Raw genomic sequence first — 26968 nt, 5'->3', positions numbered from 1 at the left:
AAGCTTGGAGAGACCACAGCCCTACACAGGCAAGGAACTCAGACTGCTAGCCTCCAGAACTGGATGAAACTAGGTTCTGTGGTTTTAAGCCACCCAGCTTTAAGTCCTTTGTCATGGCAGTCTTAGGAGGTCAATGAAGAGCAACTGCTAGCTGTTTTTGGAAAAGGTCTTATCTTAGAAGTGAGCTGGGAATATAACACAGGGTGGAAAATATATTATGTTTTCCATTTATTTTATATACTTTGGTGTCCTGATTTCAGCAGGTTTAATGGGTCTCCAGAGGGGCAGATGCTAAATGGTAGGATTTAACTGCCAGAAACAGAGTGGACACAGTCATTATTTATTTATTTAGTTAGTTAGTTAAATTTTGGGGGGTGACATTTGTTAATCATAGTTCATAGTTCAGGGATACAATTTTATAACACATCATCTGTATATTGTATTGTGTGTTTGCCATCCCAAATCAAGTTTCCTTCCATCACCATTTATCCAAATAACTCACCAACATGCAGAAATTGCTCTAGTTTAAACACCATCCTTTGAGTATAGGAAAGTACTGTCATGATATATCTTGAGGGGTGTCAGAGGTCCCTATATCCCCACAGTTTCTTTTTTTTATGTCATACTGTGAGTCATTTCTTTGGGTTAAACGTAGTTCATATTTCAACCCTGTTTTAAATGAAAAAGATTCTTGAGAGGGGCAACTCATTTAAGAATTAATACCTTGTTCTTCGGTTACTGGGGAAGAGAGGTAAAGAATGAGTCCTGAAAATGAAAAGGCGGGGGTCAGAAAATTAAGGGGGAAACTGAAGGCGAAACTCTACCTTACTCTACCATCTTGTCCCTGCTGAGTCTTGAATATTTTAGTGGGAACTTCAGCTATGTTTTAATAATCTAATTACTATAGAAATCCAAGAAAGTTCAAATGCATATTTTCCATAGTAAAGAAGAAAAGCAGTCATTGGAGGTTATCAGGAGATGATTAACCTTGAGTTTTTGGTGTGCTTCTTTCCTTTATGTGTGTGTGAAAAATAATTCTTTCCTCCCCAGACTCAAAAGAGATCCAAAGCAATGCCTTTTCATTGCTGATGGGATTGTGTTTAGAGTTTGGAAACGAAACGCTATGAGCTCTTGAAGGTGGAGGAGTGCAGACGTTTGCTATGAAGTTGGCTTAGGACACTATTTGTTGAGGTTCTTTGAAGGGTCAGGACACATTTGTATGAAGATAAAAGCAACCCAGTTGGCAGAGATGAGGAGATGCTTGTTTCTCAAAGGGATTTCGAGGCTGTTGATGAAAGAGCTGCTCTTTCATCCCTTCCTAAGGGGAGTTTCTGACAGCGGTCCTCAAATCAAGTGTTTCCAAATATTTATTGAGTCCAGGTTTTACTCATAAAATATTTCTAATCAGAAAATTCAGCTAGATATCACCCAAATTCAATTTTAGAAATAAATTCCATGCAGTTGAGTTCAGATGTTAACTGTTGACTTGCTCCATTGGAGAGACAGAAAAAAGACTATGAAGTTATATATATATATACATATATATATATATATATATAATTTTTTTTTTTAACTGAGATCATTTGTGCAAAACATCTCATGATCAGGACACCAGTCTCTACAAAGTGAAGTTATTCATACAAATGAGTCATTTCTCAGGGCCACAGCACAGATAAGGAAGGGATGTTGCAATCCAAACAGAAAAATTGAGACCTAATACAGCATCCAGGAGGTGAAAAATAAAATCTAAGAAAAAAACCCAGCATGAAATGAAAGGAGAACCTGACTATGATCCCATTTCCCCATCTGAGCCCAGAAGATAAAAACGGTAATAAATTCATTCATCTACACCCACTTTAAATATCGGAGCCGATCAGCAGTTTCACTGATGTACAGCCAGACTTTGAAGTCTGTCTTAGCTGTGGAATTCGACCAGCCACTTTCCAGACCATGTAATGTATTGCAGATCTTTCCACATTATGCATTCCAGATGGCCACAGTAATTCTTTGTGCATTTTCTCCTTTCTTATTTGGGTTACTGGGGTAATTTGGGAATAAAGTGTGCATGCTGCAAAGTGAAAATTAACATACACTTATTGCCCTGTGCTGCTCAGTCAATGATGGGTATGAAAGAAACTGAAAGAGTTAAACGTGTATCCAGTGAATGGAGGAGGGTGGGGAGAAAGGATGGAGGGAAGTCTCCTAAGCAGTTATTTTTGCTGCTGGCTGTGTTGAAGCACAAGTAACTGCTTCGTGACTGTTTAGGGGGGTCACTAACCATTCTCCCTCCCACCGCTCCCTTAGCTACCTGCCACCACCTAGACCTCGACGTTAGGTGATCATATGATTTACCCACAAACCAGAAGACTCTGAGAGCAAAAGGAGGGCTGTTACCAATCACACCTGGGTAGTGGTCGTAAGCCCCATTTACAAATCAGGACATGGGTTCACCCAACGTCGAAGAGTAACTTCTAGAAGGATGCCGAGCTGTTTAACCGCTGATTTTATTTAATTCAGCACTTGCTCCGTGCAAAGAGGCTGCCAAGTGGCTGTTGACCTTTGGGTTTGTGGTGACTGGACTCTCCGCTCCCCACACAAAGTCAACACGTGCAGTTAACAGGCAGAAAGTGTTTGGTCACCAGCCGGGCCGCTTTGCCTCGGCTGCACTCACCCGGGCTTGGTCCAGCTTGCCCTGAGCTGATTTATGAGGCATCCTATGGCCGTGCCCCAGTGTGCCGCTGGGTTGCCCTATTGTTTCCTTTCAGACTGTGACAGACATCTGTGACTCAAGTGACATAATAGCCAGGAAGACAGGCTTTTCAAAAATTAATTGTTAAGGCTGCATTTCAATATCTCTACTGCAGATGCCACGTGGGTTTGAACCGCTGTTTTTCTGCGCGAGTTCCCTTTGGCAGGTCGCTACAGCCATCATTTTCCAACTTGGCTGTCCATCTGAATCATCTGGAACCCTTATTAACACAGCAATGCCAGGACCCTGTCCCTGGGATTCTGATTAAATAGGTCTCAAGAACATCTGGAAGAAGCGACAGGAGGCAAAAATCCTGCAGAAATCTACCCCCCTCCACTGGCCTTTCTCTTTTTCTCATCAACTTCTCCACCGCGTCGGTGAAAAATGGCTTTGGCAATGCAGCCAGCTTTCCGGTGTCAGCGCAGGGAGCCGGTCTGCCTCCAAGCCCACCGAGAGCGGGGCTCTCCTCTCGCGAAGAAAGACGGGTTTTACTTTCGGAGACACCGGGCAAACTATTGCAAGCATCTTGCTGTTTTTTTTCCAAGCGGTTCTCATTTTTGGCCCTGGTGGTGAGGCCCTTGCACACAAGGGCAGTTTTCTTTGCGATGAGGCAGGAAGCCCAGGAGTGTCTTGTCCCCGGGGAGCTCTGGCTTGCGTTTCACAGACGCAAGAGGCTCCCAGTTTCGGAGGGGGCCGCTGGAATCCTGGCCTGGGAGCCAAACTCCCAAACAGCCCAGGGCAGCACAACAGGAAAAACATGTGTATTTGTGTCTGTGTTTCCTTACTCGGGCAAAGACATGGATAGATAAATCTCACAGAAACATTTCATTTTTCTGGAACGCTCAGAAAAATCAGACCTTGTTTATTTGCACAAAGACCGCCACGTGATTCAGATGCTCACCCCGTCGGGGACAGGCTTTGCCATGTAAAACACAGGCTCTTCTGAATATTTCTGTCTTTCTTTCTGTTGTAACAATAGTCTATATTTTTTAAAACACTTGGAAAAAGAGAAAGAATGACAAGAAAAGCAAACCACCCAAAGCCAGACTTTCCAGAGAAAATGCATGTTCATCTTTCTAAGTATTATCTTCCAAGTTTTATATCTTTCATAGCACAGGTGTCACAAAATGAAAATTGTCATTAGCATACTGTTGGATAATCAGGTCGTCACTTGATATAGTGCTTGGAGAATTGGTCTATATTCTTTGAAAACAAGATTTTTATTTTATTATTTTTATTTTTTGGCCGCATTAGAGACATTTTTTTAAAAAACCTGCCTGCTGTCTGACATTTAGATTATTTTTTATGTTTATATATTACTGTGATTAATATCCTTAAATTAAAAATTCTATTTAATGTAATTGATTAATGTATCAAAGGGCTTGGTGCAAATTGCCTCCCGGGAGGCTGGCATTCTGCCCCTGACAATGGCTGTGGCTGGTAGGCCTCTGTGAGGACAAGACCTGGAGTGAAAAGTTTGCATCCTGCAGGGGGAGCCCCCAAGGAGCACCAAATTGTCCTGGAAGTGCTGAGAAGTCTCTGTTCTCCGCCAACCTTTCTGACCATGGCTGCTTTTCCAGATTTGCTGTGGTGGCTGCAGCTGTGAAGTCTAGGAGCTGAAGAAGGTTTGTGGTGGATTGGATGTGTCTTGATCTCTCAGTAGCTCTCGCCGATATTGCCGATATCCCCTTCAGGGGGAATAACAGAAACAACGAGGGCCTCATTCGAATTAGAACCAGGTCAACGGAAGAGCGTTTCCCCCATTGACTTCCTCTTGAGCACCAGTAACTTGCAGAACAGGAAACAAGTCTCACAAAAGGGAGTGGCAGTTTAGTGTTTTCTGAAACTTCGTGGTCCGGACCTACTACTTATATTTTAAATCTATTCTCTTGTCACTTTCAGTCAACAGCCAAACTCCTGCCTGTCGGTCCCAGTCTCCATGCTTTAGCTCTACTGGCCTGCTAGTGAGCTCTGCCTCCCAACACCTGCTTCATCCCACCAGCCCATCTCCTCTGCCAGGACCACTCTCCATCCCCTCCTGCCTCCTTCTGAGTGAGCTTCTGCTTCCCCTTCAGGTCTCAGCTTAAACAAGCCAAGTAACTGCAGCCAACTGGGACCTTGTGCCTCAAGGAAGCCCCTCCAGCAGTTTCAGGGCATGCTGGGAGATAGAGACTTAGCTACTTCTTGAGAGCACACTGTCCTTTTGTCCAGGGAAAACCACCTTGGCGGGCACATGTGTCTAGAACCAGGGTCTGCACCTGCAACAAAGATGTTCTGGGGCACTAACATTGCCTTTTGAGTGAGAAGGAAAAGGATATTTCTATGAGGGAAGCAGAGCAGCATCCCTGTATACTGCTTTCATTTTTGGTTTGCTTTTGGAGAAATATTACAATGAGCAAGGTGTCTTTGTCCCATCTTGACCCTGGAGCTGGGTCAGGGGCCTTTGTTGTTAGTGAAAGTGTGGAAATGTTTTCATGGGAGCCATTGTAAAGCTGTGGGCACAATCAGAATTCTCTGGGCCCCCAAGCAACGCTGCTCAGCATCTCTATAACCCTCCAATGGGTGACTTTCGTGTCCATGATAGGCTCCACCTGGTTTCTGCAGGTAGGAAGAGAAACAACAATCCTTTTGGTGTTTATTGAAAAGTGAACAACATCACCAGACTTTCTGTTAGAGCCAGTGATGTTTTAGCTGATTCTCTTGGGTGTCTAGGTCAACAATCATACCACCTGGAACAAATGATGATTTTCCTTTCGTATAGCTGCACTTTTTGTTTCTATTTTATGCCTTTTCACAATGAAAGAAGCCACATGACTGCCAAACTGGATGGGATGATTAAAATGCTGTTGAGTTTCTGAGCAGCTGTGGGAATAATGGATTTGAGAGCAGAGGTGAGAGGCTGGATTAGCTAAGACAGCATCACAGCACTTTAGGAGATCATGGACACAGATTTGAAAAAAAAAAATATGTGCATACACATATACACATACCTACATATATATGTCTGCATTTTAGATGCCACACTGTTTTTGGTGATGTGGTAATCAACAAAAACGACTCAGGCTAAGCCTGGTAGTCTAATTGATTGTTAGGAAATTATTTTTAATGAACAATAAAATCATTCATTTATCTGTAAAGAGGTGATAGGAAGTATTTTAATTAAAACACCCAGTTTATAAAGATATCTAATACCGTGGATTCGAGAGAAATTTGTTGTTAGTTCAGATTTACTGTTCCTTCATGGTCCGAAACGTCACCCGCGTACTCAGACCCTGTTCATCAGCACGCTCAGGATGCTTTTCCAGGATCTGGGGCCACGTTATGGGCACGTGATCTCATTTGGGTCCCACGACAACCCTGTGATATGCTTTATAATAGAAAATAGCATCTGTGGGGCAATTTACAACTGCAGAACACTTTGCCCCTTACAGCCTTTCAAGGTTGTGTACACAAGCACTGCTGGTGATTACAGTTCAGCCCCGTGGCTGCACCACTTGGAGTTCTCTGGGCACGAGGTGCTGTTTCGAAGTCCCATGTCTTTGCACCTCTGGTTCCCTCCGGTAAAATGCTCTCCCTGCGTGGTGCAGCTGCTGGGCCCTGTAACACTCAGGAAGAGCCTCCTCGTCTTCCCCAGGAGGACAACAGAGCCAGGTGGTGGGGGAGTGGGTATAAGTACAGGCAGCATGGCCCTTGGGAGGGAAGGGCTCGGCGGGGCTGGAGACCACAGCAGGACTGTGGGGTTGCCCCCAATCTGCTCAGGCCTGCGTTGCCTCCATGGTCCATGGAGGTACCAAAGGCCTCCTGACTATACAAAACCTACATCACCTTGAGCTCTGAGTCATCTTCCTTATAAACTTCTGCTCCACAGTCAGCTCACTCCCATCACCAAGGAGAATATTGGACACTCATCCCATGACCTGGTCACCCACCCTCTACAGGACTCCATCAGCTTTTCAAAATCTGAAACCCACATGTGTTCAGAGAAGAAAGGAAAGAAAGGGAGTTGTTTGTTCTATAAAGGGGAATGAAGAAGTGGAGCGGAGTAGCTCAGGGCTCCGGTTGTCGTTAGTTCCGTCTCCTGTTGAGGTGTCACTTCCACCAGGGAGCCTCCCTCCGGCACTGGGGGCTGGGCACCCCCACCACGTGCTCTCACAGCCCCTGTTCTCACCCCTATTTTGGTACATGGAGTCAGTGGCAGTCTCTTGGTGACAAGAGGCAGAGTCCCAATTCAAATGAGCTCAAGCAAAATGAAGTAAAAGGAGGAGGGGTTTATGGAAGCAACTCTTCCGACGGCAGAAAGGAGTGGGGCGGGCGGCTTGGCTGGCTGGCGGGAGGCAGCCAGGGGGCTGGCCCTGCCTCGTCTTGCTCCTCTCGGGGAGCTGGCAGCATCCTCTTCTGCCATACTGGCTGCGATGGCCTAAACGGGGAGCAGAGGCCAAGGACGGTCTTTCCTACAGCTTCAGTTTTGCCAGCTGAGTTGACAGGTTTCTCCCCAGGTCAGTTGCGCTGGTCAGAGGGACGACATAGGTGGAACCTTGAGGCTGAGGGGCTGGAGGTCCTCCTGGGGGTGCAGTGGGGGCAGAGATGTGGCGAGTGGAGGGATCTGTGACCTGAACCATGCTTCGTAGTCACGTGTCCTGGGAGCATCGTTCCCTGCGCTGTAACTGCCCTTCACTCTCCCACGGCCCCTCGGGTAAGGCTGGTATCTGGTTCCTACTGCGTCTTCATTGGAGCACAGGCCTGGAGTTTGGCAGGTGTTCAATAACATATGAAAAATGAATGAAAGAGCTCACATGCGACAGGAGGGCCCAGGTGATGTCCGGTGTCTGAATGGGAAAGCCCTGCTCAGCACATCTACACTGAAGGTGGTCTCAGGTGTGCTCTTAGGTGAAGTGGAATTTCCAACGCACAGGCTCTGAGGTTCTGAGTGATCTTTTTCCACTTTCTAAACCATGAGCCACACCGACAGTGGGACTGAAGCTGACCTTCAAGACACTCTGCACCCTGAAGGTGGCAACCCATTCGACTTAGTCAGGTCTCCGGAGGTATGTCTCGTCCCTCCACACTGCCCACAAAGGCAGATGCATGGAACTGCCCCCAAGGCTGCACCTCCCCCAGCTAATGTCAAAGAGCTCCCGTTGTGCTTGGCTTAAATAAGAGCATTTTCCCCTCGCAACCTTCCTAAGTGCCTACGTGGCAACATCATGGTCAGAAAAACGGCTAAGTGCTTTGTTTTTAACCACCCTGTTTGCAAATAAAAAATTAGGTTGACATGACTTTCTCCTGGAACGTTGTTTACATTGCACTTTGCCCATGAGGAATGTTTTGAATTCGAGCAAATTAAACACTCTCGAAACGCGGTGCTTAAAATAATAAAGAACTCTCCGGAACATTTGAGCGGGGCTGGAGGCTTTTCCAACAGCACCTGTGAGTCACCGCTGTTGCCATGGAATTCGGCCCGGAGCTGCTGTGGCTTCTCCTAACGTCGGTTCAGCAGACAGCAGCGCGCTCCAAAGCCCCAGGGAGGACTGTTTCTCTCCCGATGACGACTAGAGAGAGGCATTACGTTAAAACACAGGTGACTCTGTCCCCAGGCTGTGAACTGATATTTCTTAATTGGTAGAGGATACTGTGTGTTTTGGTATTCTATGGAGGAGCTGTCCTTGAAAAGGAAAAAAAAAAAACTAAATAAAAAATAATAACTCCCACCTAAAAGTTGAGTACGGTGGCTTTGTTTTGCAGGAGAGCTATTTACTTCAAAAGTGAAAGATATTTTCAAGATTCATCCATGTCACAAATGGCAGTATTCCATCGTTCCTTATGGCTGAGTAGTAAAGACCTATATGATTTCACTCGTCTGCCGGATATAAAACAGAAAGCAACAAACAAACACACACAAAAACCAACCAACCAACCAACCAAGAGCGCATAGACAGAGACAAGACAATGGCAGTTGCTGGAGGGGAAGAGGGTGGGGAAGATAGAAGAGGTGATGGGGGGTCAAATAGATGGTGACAGGAGACCGGAGGGGGTAGTGGGCACACAGTGCACTATACAGATGATGTACTATAGAATTGTACCCCTGAAACCTATATAATCTTATTAACCAATGTCACCCTAATACATTTGATAAACAATTTAAAAAATTGAACGAGACTATTTCAGATCTTGCTGACCCCGGGAAGGCTTTGTGAGGAGATGTGTCCTGTGGTAATGGAACTCTCATTGCTTTGTGCTCCGTATTTCACAAAGTACTGGGACTTTTCCCATTGCATCTTCATGATAAAGGATCGTTTTAAACATTGGTGGGTGGAGGAACCAGTACTTAGGTGACTTCTGTTCTCTTTTCTAAACATACTTTTAAAAGTTATTATTTTCTTTTAAAAAGTGAGGAATAGCATTCACTATTTCAGATTTAATGAATTGAAGAATTTGTAATAATAAAAGTGCTAAATTCTGCCCAAATTAGCTTATCTATCAAATGCAATTCCAAAAAAACTGAAACAAAACAAAAACAAAAAATTCCAGAGATTTCTTGCTTTTTAACTTGGCAAATTGATTGTAAAGTTAATCTGGGAGGATATATTTATGAAACTGGTCAAAACAATTTTGGAAAAGAAAATAACAAGGGAAATTTTCAGTTATCAGATATCAACAAATATTATGAAACTATAGTAGTTTGAAAAGCAAGCACAGCATGGACCGCTTGAGAAGGTGGTGTTCAGAGTCCATCTCTGATGGCTATGGGAAGTTAGTACGTGGCAAAGAAGACATTCAGAGAAGTGAAGGAATAAGCTATGCAGGCTCTGGCTGGTATGGCTCAGCGGTAAGAGCATTGCCCGCAGACCAAAGAGTCCCAGGTTCGTTTACGGCCAAGGTCACATCCCTAGGTTGTGGTTTGTCCCCAGCCCTGGTTGGGGTTGTAACGGGTGGCAACCAATCAATATGTCTCTCTCACATCAATGTTTTTCTCTTTCTCTCTTCCTTCCTCTCTCCCTCCAGCTCTATCTGAAAATTAATGTAAAAAGATCCTAGGGTGAGGATTAAAAAAAAAAAAAAAGAATAAACTATTCAGTTAATGATATTATGACAATTGGTTAAACATCTGGAAGCAAAGCCAAGCTACTTAATAACAAACATAAATTTTAGGTAGATTTTAGATATATATTAAAAAGAAAGTAAAGCAAAGGGAGAAAAATTAGAGAAGAAGCAATAAAATTTTCATAACATTCCTGATGCAAGTTTTCTAAGCGTGTGCAGAGATGCCACCTGCATGTTTTCCATTTCACACTCATTACTCTGAGCAAGATCTAGGACCCAGACACGAACTTGCAATTGCCCTATTTGAAATCCTGTAGCGGATCCATACTATAAACCTTAATGTTATTAAATATTGAGTTCTGCCCAATCTTTACAGCCTCAACTCTTGTCATTTTCCACATTCCATCCATGCTTTAGCTATGTTAAGTTGTCAATTTTTAAAAAAATTAATTTCTTTTCCAATTACAGTTGACATACAATATTATATTTCAAGTGTACAACACAGTAACTATACATTTATATACCTCACAAAGTGATCACCCACTAAGTTTAGTACCCATCTGACACTACACATAGTTATGACAATATTATTAACTAAGTTCTGTTTTTGAGCAAGGAACCACCTGCCTTGCCTCTGTGCCTTGTACATGCAATTCCCTCTCTCTGAAATGCTCTTCCGTTTCTCCTTCACTTGAATGGCTCCTATTCATCACCTACCTCCTCTGGGATCCCTTTGGTTATCATCCTAGATATAGTGGTAGGGTTCTCCAGAGAAACCAAACTGATGATATTCATTCATTCATTCATTCATTCATTCATTCATTCATTCTGGAGACAGAGATTATGTAGCTGGAGAACAGAAAAGTTGGTGGTGTGATTCAGTCTGTGTCTAAAGCCTGAGGAAAAGATGGATGTCTCAGCTGGGACAGAGAGAGCAAATCCTCCCTTCCTCTGCCTTTTGTTCTATTCGGGCTCTCAACAGATTGGGTGATGCCCACTCACACTGGTGAGGGGAATCTTCTCCACTGTCTACGGATTCAATTGCTAATCTCTTCCAGAAGCTTCCTCACAGACACACCTAGAGATCATTTTCTGCCAGCTATCCGGGCATCCCTCGCCCAGTTGTTGACACCAGCCTTGCTTGGATCCACCTCCATGATTTTGCAGCATCAAGAATCTTTTCATTGAACATTTATTCAACTAGATTATAATTGCTGGCTTTTGAAAGTTGTATCTTGATACATGGTAAATTTTTCTCACAGGAAAGAACTTAAAGAGGACAGAGGATACAAAGTACACAGCAAGGTCCCCCCGCCCCACTTCCATCCAGTTCCACTCCGCAGAGTTAACTTCTGTTAACAGTTTCCTTGTCTACAGAAATCATCTAGAAGCGCAGATGTAGAGCTAGACTTGCCATCCTTTCCTTACACAGGGGGGATCATAGAACACACGCTGTCCAGCACCTTGCTCTTTACCTAATAATTACTTTTTACTTGTTTGTCCCCGAGCCATCGCATAGACAGTGGCACGACAGGCATCCCCTGGTTGTTCGGTGTACAACCTGTGTAACTGCACACAGTGGTCCAGCTGTCTTCCTTGCTACATTGGGAGCCCTATAAAGACAACGACTATGTTTATCCTTTTATTTTAAAAAAAATGTTTTTATTGATGAGAGAGATCATTTGCTTCTCGTATGTGCCCCTAACAGGGATAAAGCCCGAAACCTGAATATGTGCCCTGACTGGAAGTCCAAACTGCCACCTTTTGGTGCATGGGATGATGCTCCATAAACTGAGCCACATGGCCAGGGTGACTGTATCTATTTTTTATTTCAACATCTTGCTGCCTGCTACAATTCCTGGTATATAGAAATTACTAAATGAATAACTAAAAAATCTAAATATAGCATTTATATTTAATATAACTAATATAACATTTCCTGGGCTACTAACATTCACGGTCACATAAAGCCCTCATTTCTGTAAAAGTAACACAGCTATGAATGTATCCTACAGGGTAACCACGTTTCCAAGCCGCCAGTCAAACTGGGGCGACTATTAGAACTTGTCCTCTTTGTAAAACACTTAGATCTGTGTTGGGTAGAAAGGCTTTGCGGATCAATTACTCTAACCATCTACATCTGTGGCCTATTTTACAGATGGGAGGACATGAAGGCTCAGAGGGGTAACATGTCCTGCTCTTCCTCTCAGGATTGGTTAGTGGTTGAGCAGAGAATTCGCTCTGGGAGTTTGAACTCTGTAACACATCCTATTTCAGCCCCATAAAGATGCAACATGGAAGGGTAGGTATTTGGGTAAAACTTTGGGAAATTCTAGGGATTCCTTGGAGAATGTGGTGCCTTGTGGCTGTATAGTTAGGAAGTCTGCTTCATCATTTAGGATGTTTTGGGCTACATGTAACTGAAAGCCTATCTCACACTGGTTTAAACAAGAGGGGGATTCATTGACTCTCCTAACTGGAAATCCAGTGGTGGGCCGGGCTTCTGGGTTCACTTCATCCAGGCTCATTTCTCTGGGATTCCCTTGCCTGTGCCCCGCTCTGTGCGTTGGCTTCATCCCAGGCTGTCCTTCCTTTTGGTAGAAAAATGACCAGATCTGGTTCAGGTGTTATTTCTCCACCCTGCCAATTCCGGGGAAAAGAGAATCCTTCTGTCCCAGCCTTCCCCACGGGAGTCCTGAAAGTCACCTGGATTGCATCACTGTAGGTGGCACGCCCACCCCGAACCAATGACTGTGGCCAGAAGAGAAGAACACAAGGTGGGCTTAAATTGGCCATGCCCCACTCCTGAAGCTTCGCCCCCAAAACAGAGATCACATGGGTTGGAGTAGGAGGGGTAGGTGCAATGAGGGTTTGGGTACTGTTAGGAAAGGAAAGGGTAGAGATGGATGCCAGGTAGGCACCTAACAACGCCTACTCATGGTGCACCGCCACCTATTCCTAACAATACAGGACCCTACCAGAGAAGCCTCCTCACCCCATGGATTTCTGAGCCTCCCCAGAAGAACGACCACAACCAGGCTAAGCAGCCCAACAAAGATACCTCAGGGTATCTATGCATCTGTTGACTGTCTTCAGAGAGGTCTCCAAACATAGTTCCTTCAGCCCCAGTGTCTTAAGAAACTCTTAGGGAAATGGATTTTTCCTTTTTTATTTTTAATGAAAACATTTGAGGAACAAATCTGAGGTCAGACACTTCACTAGTCAGAAATGACTCTTCTCCAATGCCTGAGTCTGTCACCTAGCCCCGCTTGGCCGCCTGGTGACGTCTTCCTTGGGACAGGGGCTCTTAACGGGAGCAACCATGAACTTGAGTGAAAAAAAAAAGAATCTCTATTTTCAACATCTAGCTGAAACTCAGCAGTTTCTTCAATTATGAATGTCCACGACCAACCACCACGGTAAGGACTTTGCCACCATGGGCGTCTCAGATGCCTACATATGTACCATTGTGGTGGATGTCAGCACGCCAAAATCACAGCAGTTACTAAACTCACCACTGGAGCTTGTTATTTAAAGAGTCAATGAAGGAACACACATATTAATATAAAAAGGAACATTTTAGACATGTCTCATAAATGCATTTTGATATAATTGATTGCCTTGGTAACCCTCTGTATTCTACTTAATTCATTTCAAAACGTTATTCTGAGAGTTTATCCATAGGCTTCACCAGACCGCTGAAAGGATTCGTGGTCTGCAAAGAGGAAGGTTCCCCAGCCTTAAGATGACTTGATTCTCAGAAGACGTCACAGAACTAGTGTTCTGGTTTACACGTTCATTTTTTTTTTTTTTTTTCACGCATCAGTATCATAATGTCTTCAGTGCTGTAAAGTTAGGATCTGTTATCACCCCCTTCTTCCCCTATACTTTGCCCTCTTGCTTTCCTCCCCCCCCAAAAAAAAACAGCAGACAGGGCCCTACATGCCCGTCATTTGCCACATTACCAGGGCCCCGAGGTCAGAGCTCCTTATAACGGAGGCAGATGGGCTCGGCAGACGGAGGCCTTCGTGGTCCATCACTCTCTGACCCCACGTGAGCCCTTCTCAAGATGACTCAAAAACATTCAAAAGCTCCAAATGCCTCAAAATTGTTTTGAAAAATGCATCTCTTCACTTCTCAGCAGTGTGGACATTTCTTCCCTCCCTACAGTTTCCTTCTAATCACCAAGAGTCATCTGCATGGCAGCTGAACCTCATTGATGATCTAATTACTTCTTGCCCCAATATTTTCTGGGTTCCCATCTTTTCACCGATTTCCCCTCTTGCTGACTGTGTTATTTACACGTTTTCTGGCCTGTTTCAGAAACCTTCCTCGGCCTACTCGGTCTCTCAGCCCTTCCACCAGAGTTAAGGAGAATTTCAGCATTCAAATGGGGGGGGGGGAAACACACCACATCGACACGTCCAAATGCTCGTCACTGTCGCAGGCAGCACTTTTGTGTAACAGTTCAAGCTACGTCCTCCGTTTCGACCTCGAATCCTTTGTAAAGGCAGGTCCCTCCCAACGACGCAGGGAGAGAATAGGCTGCCTGCGTGGGTGGTCTGGGGTCTGAGGGAACAGATGACATCATGGATTCACAGGGCAAGTTTATGAAGCCGCAGAAGTTTCCCCAAGCGGTGGCCTGAGCTGCCTGCATTATCTCTGCTGGAGCGTTCAACGCCAGTGGAGGGACAGGGACTCTTGGAAGTGATATTTTAAAACTTGACTTTCAAAATGTTAGATTTACAAGCGTGAGTGGGATACTTCTGAAACTATATTCTGGAGTCGGGTGGAGGGAAACCATCTCACCCGAATGATTTTGCAGACAGGCACACCAGTGTCTTCGCCAGCCTGAATTACTAATTCTCGGTGTGTGTTTTTCCCCCTCCTAAAAGGACTGTTATTGGTCTTTTCTCAGACTTCTGTTAGACATTCCGAGCTGGCATAGTGGGGAGTGAGACACCGCTTTCCGTGCGGACCCTGCAGGAATTTCAGTCTGGGATGACATTTATGGGAACACTAGTTAAATCAGACTTACACAGTTTTCTCCAGATTTTGAGGTGATGGAACACCTGCCCCTCCCGCCTGTTCCTGAATGCCAGCCCAGAGACCCACTGGGTTGGCTGCTCTCCTGGGGCTCTGCCCACACGGAGCCCCCTTAGGCAGCACCTCCACCTTTCTCCGTGATGCCAGTCTGCTGTGACGCACAGGTGCCATTTCTTCTCCGAGTAGCTGTCCTTTTGCAAGCAGTTATTCTTCATTTCCTAGCTGTGCATTATTTTTAATATTTAACCAATATGTTAGTTATGTTTGGAAATTCCCTCCAATAACAGCCATGACTCTTCCCCCAAATTAAATAGTTATAGTTTCAAGCTATAATCATTTCAGAATATCCTAGCATTTACATGCTTAGTGGATCCAGCCTAAAGGAATTTAAATCTTGGATCTGCCTCTTTACGGTTTTGTGAACTTGGGTAAGCTACTAACCTTCTTGCATCTCAGTTTTCTCATCTGAAAGATGATCGAAATAGTTAGCATCTAACTCAATATGGTTTGGAGAGCAGATGAGTTAATTCATAGAAAATGCTTAGAATACCAGTTAGCATATAGTAAATGTTCAGTGAGTGTGATCTATTTTTATTTCTGTTATTATGATAATTTCCTGCTTGCGACTGACATTTTCTGACATCTTGCCAAGCCCTTTCTATTGGAATCATCTTTCCCTCCTCACAGCACCTGTCATGACAAAGAACACAGAGACCGTAGAGCAGAAGCCTCGAACTCACACAAGTTCCATCTCCAACTGAAACTGGACACTGCCCAGGAATTTAAAATAGGAGGGAGGCTTGGGGATGTCTTGAGGAGATTTATTACTGCTTAGACAGGAGCAGGACAGTGCCACCAGCAAAGGGAAAAGCTGAGTTTCTTTTTCTGACCATCCACAGCACCTGAAGCATCAAAGGGGACTTTGTTTCCCAAGAAGGCTGTGCTTAAAAGAACAATAGGGTCCCTATTCAGATACAACACACATTCACAGATCACTACGATTAGTTTAATACATATTGGAAGAGCTTTTCCAACTTTTTTAGATAGAAATAAGCATCTTATATCATTCTACTCACATAAGAAGAATAGAAACAAATTAGTTGATTTCTTAAACTTTCTTTTTTTTTATCCTCACCCGAGGATATTGTTTTTGCATTTATCTTCAGAAAGAGCAGGAGGAAGGGGAGAGGGGAAAAAAGAGAGAAACATCGACGCAAGAGAGACACATCGAGTGGCCGCCACCCACGCGACCCCAACAGGGACCGGGGACAAACCATAACAGAGGTACACACCCTTAGTGGGAACCGAACCCGGGACTCTCCGGTTCGCGGGCTGTTGCTCCAACAGCTGAGCCAAACTGACCAGGGCATCTTATGTCCAGGCTGTCAATGTCCATGTTTTTCTGTACAGGGTCATCCTCTGGGCCCTCAAGAGAGCATTGGTGATGCAGTAGTTCATAAAGAGGCTCCGCCGTTGTCTTCAGAACTTTTCCAGTCTTCGATAGTCCTTCAGCAAGATTTGGTGCTTAATCTCGTCTGCCCTGCACGCGTCCACGGAAGGCACACAGACTGCAACCAGAACTCAGATTCCTTTCTCAAGCATGCTTAAATGTTTGCTTTCCTGAGACACTGCGCTCATGGTATAGTTTTATCATCAAGAATAATTGCCAAAGGACACAGACAACAGTGGAAGGGGGGCCTGGGGTGGGGTAGGAGGCAGGTGGAGGGAGGGCAAGGGGAGGAAATGGGGGACATCTGTAACATTGTCAACAATAATAATAAAAAAAAAGAATAATTGTCAAGTTTCCAGGAACTACAGCACGTGGGCAGGCAAAGGCAGCCATGCATGCCCCCAGCCTCCTGGCCTGCAGGAGCTGTGAGGTGCCATCAGCTGCAGCACACATCCTGATTTTAAAGATATTAATATGCAAAAGGACATGGGCATTTCAAATAGACAAAATATGCTTTGAAATCCACCATTAATTGAATGCCTGTGGGTTACACATGATGTTAAAATTATAGAGGTGATAGAATTCATTTATAACACCTCAAAGGAACATATTATTACATCATTTTATATCATTAACAGATCATTAATAATGGTCTTCATTATAGCTAAAGCTGACAAATAAGTTTTGTGAGCTCCTGGGTAAGGGGGACCATGGATGCATCCTTAGCTCTGAGAGGAAAGTCATTGCATTCATTGTCATTGGTCTAAACAATGCATTTGGCTAAATGGTACAAAAAGTCAATGCTGCTTAATAAATAACCATAGCAGCAGAGGAGGAATCCATTTTTTTCTTTAATGTTTAATCTCAAAAAGGAATGACTAACACAAAACATTCTGTTAAGGGTATAGAGTTAGGATTGACCCCATTTCCTGAAAAAAAATCTTTATATTATTAGTTATATGATAATGGAATATTCTTTTTATATTCCTTTTTTATTATAGGCAATGAAAACAAACAAGAAACTCACCTGTTTACAAGTGAGTAATTTTCTATGTGAGCATCTCATCAAACTTCAAAACTAACTCAATAATTCTATTTAGTTCTGGTTTCAAGTAACTAAGTCCCTGGGAACACCATGAAAGAAAATACACAGGAATCAACTTTATATTTTTTTTCAGGAGAACTTGATCATCTCAATATTTATGATTTACAACACTTTCAATTCAAGGGTAAACTGTATAATGAGTTAATATAAATTAAAAAATTATTCCATATGATTTGATTCATGAGAAGCTGTTGGAGAAAACTTAAGATAAAATTTCTAAAATGAAGGAGAAATTTCCAATCAAAAATTCAATTTATAGAGTTAATTTTCTTCTGTTTAAAACACATTAAGTTATAATTGCGTCATTAGCATATCCCATGATTTAAAAGGGTAAAATCTTGGTGAGGAGGATGGCACAACAGACATCAGCAGAGATGGTTCTGTGCACTGTGAGACCATCAGAACTGGAAAGACATAGCTCATTCTAACCTTCCATTTTACAGACGAAGAAACTGAGGCTAACTATGGAAAACAGTATGGTGTTTCCTCAAAAAATTAAAACTTGATCTGCCATTTGACCCAGGGATCCCACTTCTAGAAACATATCCTAAGAAGCCTGAAACACCAATCAGAAAGAATATATGTACCCCTATGATCATAGCAGCACTATTTACAATTACTAAGATCTGGAAACAGCCCAAGTGTCCATCAGTAGACGAATGGATAAAAAAGCTGTGGTACATATGCACAATAGAGTACTATGCAGCTGTAAGAAAGAAAGATCTCTTATCCTTTGAGACGACATGGAGGGACCTGGAGAGTATTGTACTGAGCGAAATAAGCCAATCAGAGAAAGACAAATACCACATGATCTCACTTATCTGTGGAATATAATGAACAAGGTGGGCTGATGGACAAAATAGACCCAGAGACATAGAAAGGAGTATGGTTCAGACAGACAAACCTCAGAGGAGAGGGGTGGGGGTATGGATGAGATGAACCAAAGAACTTATATGCATGTATACAAAACCAATGGACATAGACAACAATGCTGGGGGTTGGGGGGATGGGGAGGAAGGTGTCTAGAGGGGAAAAAGGAGAAACACCTGTAACAAAAATAAATTAATAAAAATTGGGGGGAAAAAAAGAACCAGGCTGGACTGATGAGGTGACGACAAGCTGGGTGGTCCCATGTTGAATGGTCAGAGGGGAATTTCAGGAAGGGGTGGTGAAGGAATTAATAGGGGGAGGGAAAATATCAAGTTTAGTGAGTAGGAAAAAAGAAATTAAGTTTGCAAATTAGGGAAAAGGGTACTTCAGTATACCTTGTTGGGAGGCAAACAAAATAAGAAAAAATGTAGAATATTTGTATTTTTGCAACTGAAAAAGTGAGGTGAATCAAGAACACAGTGGGCATTTCACCAAGTAGGGTTAAGTCTTTAGCAATAGTCATGCTGGGCATGACCCACTTCCCATCACTATAACTGGGGGGGGGGGGGGGACAACACAAAGTGGAGTTAAAGGTCACTGGGATGGGGCAACATTAGGACTACTGAGCTCTCTGCACTTTGGGGGGATATTGGAGAAGGAGTTTGAGAGGGCTTTGTGCCAGGCACAGAATGAGACCACATGAAGAGGAATCTGATTTATATAAAAGAGTGCATTTACATCTGTGATTCAGGAATGCTCATTTTTCATTATGCAGATAGGTGGGGCCACTTGATCTGTCCTGGCCCCGGGACTGTGAGTGCAAGTGCCAAAGGGAGCCCAGGGAGTCGTGGGACTTTCCAGCTATCTCCTCCCCTTCGGAGGGAATCACAGAGCCAGGAGATGAGTTGGGAGACATGGAATTGAGGAAGCCAGGATCACTCTGTCTCCATATCAAGGTGATGTGAGAGACGGCAGACCTGAGTGAGAAACAAACACTGTCTATTCAATCCTTGTGATTTGGGGGCTGTTTCTTGCAGCAGCATATGTCCACCTCGCTGACTGCCACATCCATGACAACAGCATCTACAGTTCTCAGTTTTATACAATAAAATAAAATAAAAATGAAACGCACCACATTTTCTTAGCCTTCCTTTCCTCCCGCCCTGGCTTTCTCCTTTCATCAGGGGTGCTACTGTGCTCGGGAAGCCACAGTCCCTGAGTACTCACTGGTAACCTGCCTTTGGAAACAAGGTTCTCATGTCTGGGCCAGAGGCCTCTCTTCAGTGGACACTTGGGAAGCCCCATTCTTTGGGGCACACCACAGGCCCACCCCGCCCTCTGGAAGACAGCCAGGGGAATGCAAGACTTACAGAGTTCCGGCTGGAGACCCCCTTTTCTACTTATTTTCTCTTACCCACAGGCCCCAGAACATCTGTCGGCCTGAGGCTGGGAGATCATTCATGTTCTGAAAGCTCTTTATTTGCTTCTGTTTTCATTGACATCAGGGGCTATTGCCCTGTTTCAGGTGTTGTCAGCAAAGGGAAAAACCACAGAAAAGGGAGAAACTGTGGAAGAAAATCTTCAACCAACCGTGCAATTAATTAAATGGTAATAAATAATAATTTGAGAAATTAGATATTTTGTGGTTGACTTTTATGACTTTTAAAATAATATAACTGGTGGCAAAAAAACCTCCAACATCCAAAACCACAAGTCATATTTTGGTTGTGGTTTTTTTTTTTGTTGGTTTTTTTTTTTTGGTCCAAAATACAAAACACTTGGAAAAGATCATTTGAGCTGTGTTTTCCCCACAGAGGTTGAAATTCTCCTCCTTTAAATGATCCCAGGACAATTTACACGTCTTTTTATGTTGGAATCAACATTTCTGCTTGAAGATTTATCCTGGTGATATTAAGGTTCATTTATAAAAAACACCTGACTGTTATTAGAGCAATTTCACAGATATCATCTCATTTTATCCCATTGCTGGTTGGTACATGCTCCTATTGATGTTCTCAGATGCTAAGAGGCTTGTCCCAAGTCCCTCATTCAGAACCTTCCAGGACCTTCCAGATCAGGGCTCAGCAAGTGGAGGCGGTGGCCCAAGTCCCACCCATCACGTGTCTTCGTCTGGCGCCCGGGCTCAGAATGGGTTTCCTAGTTTTCTTTAAATGGTGGGGGTGGAAAGTGGGGAGAAGAAGAAAACTTTGTAGTAGAGAAAAGTGATATAAAATGGAAAGTTGTCTTGGAGCCCAGGCACGTTTACACACGAGCTCTAGCTGCTTTCTCGCTGCAGGGGCGGAGCTGAGCAGTGGCGACCGGACCGTATCAGCAGCAAAGCCCGAGCTGCGTCCTCCCTGGCCCGTCGTGGGAACCCCTGTCCTTCATCAAAGGCTTTTCCCGTCGCACAGAGCTTCTTCCCAGAACCCTGGCCGCCTCGGGGCGAGGGCAAACCCGGGGGCATCTGGTCTGGAAGCCCAGGTGGAGAGGCGGAGAGACTGGCCTGCAGTAAGAGGCTGGTCCTTTACATCGGGGTGTCCGTCCTTCTGGTTGCTGGGGTGAAGGGGGCCCAGCCTCCAGGCTGGCAGGCAGCTGCCTGCTCCGGGGGCGTTGGAGGTGTGTCCCCAATGGCCCTTCTCCAAGACGGAAGGGTGGCGTTTCCCCGCCCCCTCCTCCACCTTCTCAACCCTGAAGAAGTCGTTCATCAGCTGATGAGCTATCCTGAGAGTCAGGAGGACGAACGGCCGAGCTCAGAGGCTGAGAGGACGGGTGAGGAAGGGGACGAGCAAGCTCTGGGTTTGCTTGGTCTTGAAGGCAGTTCCTGATGCCGCCCGTTCCACTGTGGAGCTCTTGCCTGCGGTGGGCGGAACCGTGGGCCTGGTTCGAGTGGGGCCGGGCAGACCGGATGGAAAAATCAGGCACAGATGGCTTCCTCTCCTTTTTTTTTTTTTTTATCTTCACCCGAGGACATTTTTCCATTTTTTGTTCAGAGTGGGGGGAGAGAGAGAGAGAAACATCGACGTGAAGGGACACATCTAGTGGCTGCCACCCGCATGACTAACCAGGGCCGGGGACAAACTGCAACTGGGGCACGTGCCCCCAGCAGGAACCGAACCCAGGTCTCTCTGGACCGCAGGCCGTCGCTCTAACTGCTGAGCCAAACCGGCCAGGGCGGCTTCCTCTGCTTTTTAGCAGAACTTCTGCTTTATTTTTACTCCTTACTTCTACCTGCATCCATAAAATATAATCTGTCTCCCCTTTTCTCAGTGCCTATAATAGGTCATTCCATTTAGACCGAAACCGATGGTCCCATGGAACTGTCTCTTCTAATCTCTTAACAGAAGAGGGAACTGAAAACTGCGTTGTTTAAAATCCTTTCCTGCCCGGCCGGTGGCTCAGTGGTTGAGTGTGGACCCCTGTCTGTACCAGGAGGTCACCAGTTCGGTTCCCGGTCAGGGCACATGCCCAGGTTGTGGGCCAAATCCCCAGTGGGGGGCATGCAGGAGGCGGCCAGTCGATGTTCTCTCTCATTGATGTGTCCATCTCTCTCCCTCTCCCTTCCTCTCTCTCTCTGTAAAAAAAAATCAATAAAGAAAAAATATTTTAAAAATCCTTTCCTGGTGGTGAGCTGGTGCCAACGGAGGTTTTGCCCACCAAGCCTCACGGGCTGTGCAAAGTCGCGTGTCTTTAGTCACAGCACGTTTTGCTCTGTGAAACACACGACATCCCACTACAGAGAAGCGAGAAGCATTCCCCCTGTGCATTCCTGAGACCCGGCTCCTGGGACCTTATAAGAAACCTTAAAAAAAAAAAAAAAGTCTGTTAAAAGAGCTGAATTAGATTTCTTCACTCGAGAACTTCTGAGAGCCTTTAATGCACAGCATTTGCTGCCCTTTCTGCCTCTAGAGTGTTAAGGCATTTTATTTAGCCTCTCAGAGCCGTAGTCTCCCCTTCTGAAAAACAGACGCAACAATATCTGCCTCTTGAAATATTAAACGTTATTCTTTTTCTCTTTCTGTTTTTGACTAGGGTCACTTACTTTCTATCGCATGAAGTAAATTCTAGCAACCAGAAGGAAAGCTAAATAACCGTTGCAGAAAAAAAAAAAATCATTTTGATAATAAAATTAGGTGAGGCATGTCTGCTAAGAGCACAGCGCAGCAAGCGTTTTTCTTTCATTGGCTAGCTTTCGTAAAGGAAACAGTGCATCTAGGGTAGGGAGACTCATGAGCCACCATCCTGGGTGCTAAATGGCATGTGAACACACTGTGGCCAGGAAAGACCGCCAATATGTGAGGACCTGGTGGTGGAGATGCAGTCATTGTACCTGCAAGGTAGGGGAGGTTTTGTTTTTGTTCTTTTCTTCTCTATGGATTTTAGAGAGAGGAAGGGAGAGGGAGAGAGAGATAGAAACATCGATGAGAGAGAACATCGATTGGCCGCCTCCTGCATGCCCCCCACTGGGGATTTGGCCCACAACCTGGGCATGTGCCCTGATCGGGAATCGAATCGACGATCTCTTGGTGCATGGGTCGATGCTCAACCACTGAGTCACATCGACTGGGCATGATAGGGGAGGTTTTTGAGCTGCCCAACTTTTAAAGCATTCCTTTGGAAACACACTGTGACAATGATTGTTTTCCATGCATCTAGATCAGGAATCAGCACAATTTTACTTTAAAGGGGTAGAGAGTAAATATTTTAGACTTCACACGCCATACAGACACTGTGGCAAATATTCAACTCTTCTGTCCTTGCACAGAAGCTGCCATATGTAAATAAAAGGGCATGGCTGTGTGCCGATAAAACCTTATTTACAAAAGCAGGTGGCAGGCTGTACTGGGGCCAAGGGCTGTCGTTCACCAACCGCTGGTCTAGATGCTTGACATAGGTAGACAAGCCTCTCAGCAGGATATTTTTGCTCAGTTTTTGAAAAAAGTATTTTGTTTGTTTGTTTGTCCTGAAGAACACTTAACATTACTCAGAAATAGGATTTTAAAGAACACGAGTTTGGGAAAACTTCAGCGCTTCGTGTTTCGGAGCCATTTCAAAAGAGTGGACAGTGACGCAATAGAAAACGGGGTGAACTGGGACTAGGCAAAGTGGTCACATCTCAGGGGACTGGGCAACTGGTGGTGTAAGTTCAAGTCCTCAGACAACTGGAAGGGTTCCAGAACCTGGGGCCCAGGCAGAAACCTGTCCAGCTGCTCACAATGGATAGAGCTTACAGAGGGGGCGTTACAATGGCTGTCTCAGAAGGCTTTGTTTTATTCGGTTAGTCAGAGAATGTCTGTCTGCAAGTAACCAAACCCACCCTGAAGACCCTTTGAGAGAGAAGAGAATACAAAGATCAAAACCGTGGCCTCTGGAGCCATACTGCCTGGATCCAGGTCCCATGCTTGGTTTCAGCAAATTAGCTAAAATATCTATGCCTCCATTTTCTCAGCTGTAAAATGGGAACATCTAACCTGTAGGCCAGAATGCAGTGGATTATGTTCAAAGGGCTGGCACCAAGTCAGTGCTATATAAATAATGCTGTTAGAATTAATTTCCTCTTGTTATTATCATTTATGTTGTTGTTTTAGGTTTTCTTTAATCACCTAGTTTCACAAGAGCCAAGAGGTCATTTAAAAACTTCTCTCTAGTATTTTTTTCAACTCTTTTTTCTTTCTGCTCGTCTGTTCTTCTCTCTGTGAAGTCTTATTTCATTTTATTATGCACAAGGGTCGTCGTGCCTACCTTAAAAGGGACGACCATTCCCCAGCCCACATCCTCTGCCAGGCCAGCACTTCACAGACAGCAGACTGGGTCTCCTTGCCCAGTGTCCCGGGATTCCCCATTCTGACCTCAGGATCCCTGTGAGAGACGGTGTCTTCTGGTCCATGAGGCTGCCCATTCTATGTCTGGGCACCTTTGGTCTCCACACAGGGAATGTGCGCAACAGGTGAAAAATGCTGGGCACGTCTGGTGCTGTGTCCTGAGGCTGAGTTCACTCAGGCACATTGGACACCAGGTCAAGACAGCAGACACTGGCTAGACCCTGAGTCATCAGAGGAGAGGAAACTTCCATTCTACCGGGCTTTCCTTGACTCAGCACCTGGGCAGGATTCAGCACATGGGTAGCAGGATTTTATGTAAGGCCTATGGGTGGGCCTGGGGTGGGTGGTAACAAACACCATGAACACACATAACTACAAAAATGGAAGAATTTGCTTATTTCCATCCACTTGCTCACTTGTTCAACAAATATTTATTGAGTGACTCCTAAGTGCCATGCTAGGGAATATGCGTTTTTAAAAATAATAGAACAAATACATGTTTTTTTTTAAAAGAGTTGAAGAACAGTTTCGTCATCTGAGAAGCGATATTCACAACCCAGTCTTCTGTGTGAATAATCTATTTATTTTGGAGCTTCCCTGATGGTAACAATAAATCTTATTCTCTCTTATTCACATACTCTAAAAGTTATGATTCAGCCAACTTATATGTATTTTGTATGATCCTTATACAAAACAATACCTGGAAATTGACAGTGATACTATGAAATATTTCATGAAAGCATTACAAAAATAGTGGACATATAGCAAAAAAGATTTAAAATAACAACACAAAAGCCCATATATGCACCAGTAGGCTTAAGAAATGGAAAACTACCAATTCCCCTGAAGCTCTCTGTGTGCCCTTCCCCATCTCTCCCAAATTTGGTGTGAATCAATCATTCTCTTGCCTTTCTTTGTAGATTTTACTATATGTGAATATATCCCTGTACAAGATATCATTCATTTTATTTATTTTGGAATTCTTCATAAATTAAATCATACTGTATGTGTTCTTTATAGATACATAGATAAATATTCTTTATTTATTTACTTATCTAATTACTTAATCATTCATTCATTCCCCTGTGACCATTTTTACATTTTTATTGTTCAAAACAGTGAGTCTAAGAACTTCTTAGTCAGGTCTCCTGGTGCAGATGTGGAACCCCCAGGAGCGGAAGTGCGGGGTCATCACATATGGGCATCTTCGTAGCAACCAGGTAACAACACAGTGTTTGCTAAACTGATTGTGCCGCCTTCCTCTGTAACCTCATTTCTTGGATGGTTTTGTCCATTTGGTCACCATAAAGTGTCACATTGTAGTTTCATTTTGTATTTCCCTGATTACTAATGGGATTGAATATCTTTTTATGTGTTTATTATTAGCTATGTGGATTTCCTCTTCTGTGAGATGCTTATTCCTGTCTTTTGCCTATTTTTCTATTTTGTTTTCTATTTCCTGTGTTTCTTTTGTTTGAGATATATGGGTATACCTACACACACATACTTTTATATTTGTCATGTACATATTATCTCTCAATTTATTGGTTTTCTTGATGCTTTTAATTTTTTTATTGTACTCTTTGATAAGCAGATATTTATATTTTAGCATGATCTAATTTTTCTACCTTTTCCTTTATGCATTGGCCTTCATTGTCTTGCTTAAGAAATTCTTTTCCTCAATAAAATAAAAAACACACATTTTTTAATGTGTTCTTCTAAAAGTTTTGAAGTTCTGCTTTTCATATTTAATCCTTTAGTTCACCTGACACTGGTTTTAAATATTATGTGTGATAGGAGCTAATTTAATTTAATTTCCTTTTCCACAAGGATACCCAGTGAACTCTGCACCACCCATTCCTTGCTTCATCCTCCCCCCTGTAATCTGCAGTGCTACCTGCCAGATACGTCGTTTCCTTTTACATCTCCATCTGTCCCCAGGGTCTCTCTTCTGTTTCACTGGTATGTTCGCCGTATCTGCACTAATGCCGTGTTGACTTATTTATCATACCCGTCAACAACCCTGGACCTGGTGGTGCAATCTCCCCTCACCGCTCCCTTCATCTGAGTCTTGGTTATTCTTGGCCCTTTGCTTTTCTACATGTTTATTAGAATCAGCTTCTCAGGTCCTGAGAATAATTTGTTTCTGCAGTGATAGTTTATTTGAGAACTGGTATATTTATGATATTGAGTCTTCGTATCCATGTCTGTGGTATATCTCATTCACCCCCTTTTCATTGGATATCTGGGTTACATTTTTTAATTATTAAAAATTATGGAACTTAACTGTTGTTTGGGGGCTTCGTTGTGAACTGTATTCTTATTGTGTTGCATTTCCCTTTAAAGATCTGGAGGTAGATGGGATCAGAATTCTAGATGGCTGTTTTTTAAATCCTTGGGTTCACTTCTTATGCAGCATCATAAAATTTTGGTGAAATTTTTAAAAGAAAATGAATAATCTCAGAACCATTGTTCTCACAAACCAGAGTTGTTGCAGCCACGGCCACCCTCATGCACCTGATGGCAGTGAGGATGTGTGTGCAGACATGGCACCATATTCTGAGGCCAACTGGTTAATTTTTATGTTTACAAAACCTAAGTTTCTAATTAAGCTATGGCAAAATCTAGCAAATGTGGGTAAAATCTGAGTCTAATTGACTGTCTAAGGAAAGAGCCACGTCTTATCAGGGTAATTGACGTATGACGTGTACTGGAATACAAGGGTTCTCCCAGAAGCCGAGCAGTCAGGTGGACTAGACACGAAGAATGACTAATGTCTCCGAGTTCTGAGATGGTTTAGATAGGACACTGGTGCTATTTGCTTTTTCATTTTCAGAATGACTGAGTGACATTGTGCTAGGGTTACTGCTGTTCTTCTCTCCTGGAAA

This window comes from Molossus molossus, unplaced genomic scaffold, assembly GCF_014108415.1.
Source record: "Molossus molossus isolate mMolMol1 unplaced genomic scaffold, mMolMol1.p scaffold_m16_p_14, whole genome shotgun sequence".
Lineage (NCBI taxonomy): Eukaryota > Metazoa > Chordata > Mammalia > Chiroptera > Molossidae > Molossus > Molossus molossus.
The sequence above is the reverse complement of the archived record's forward strand: the minus strand, read 5'-3'. Positions refer to the sequence as shown.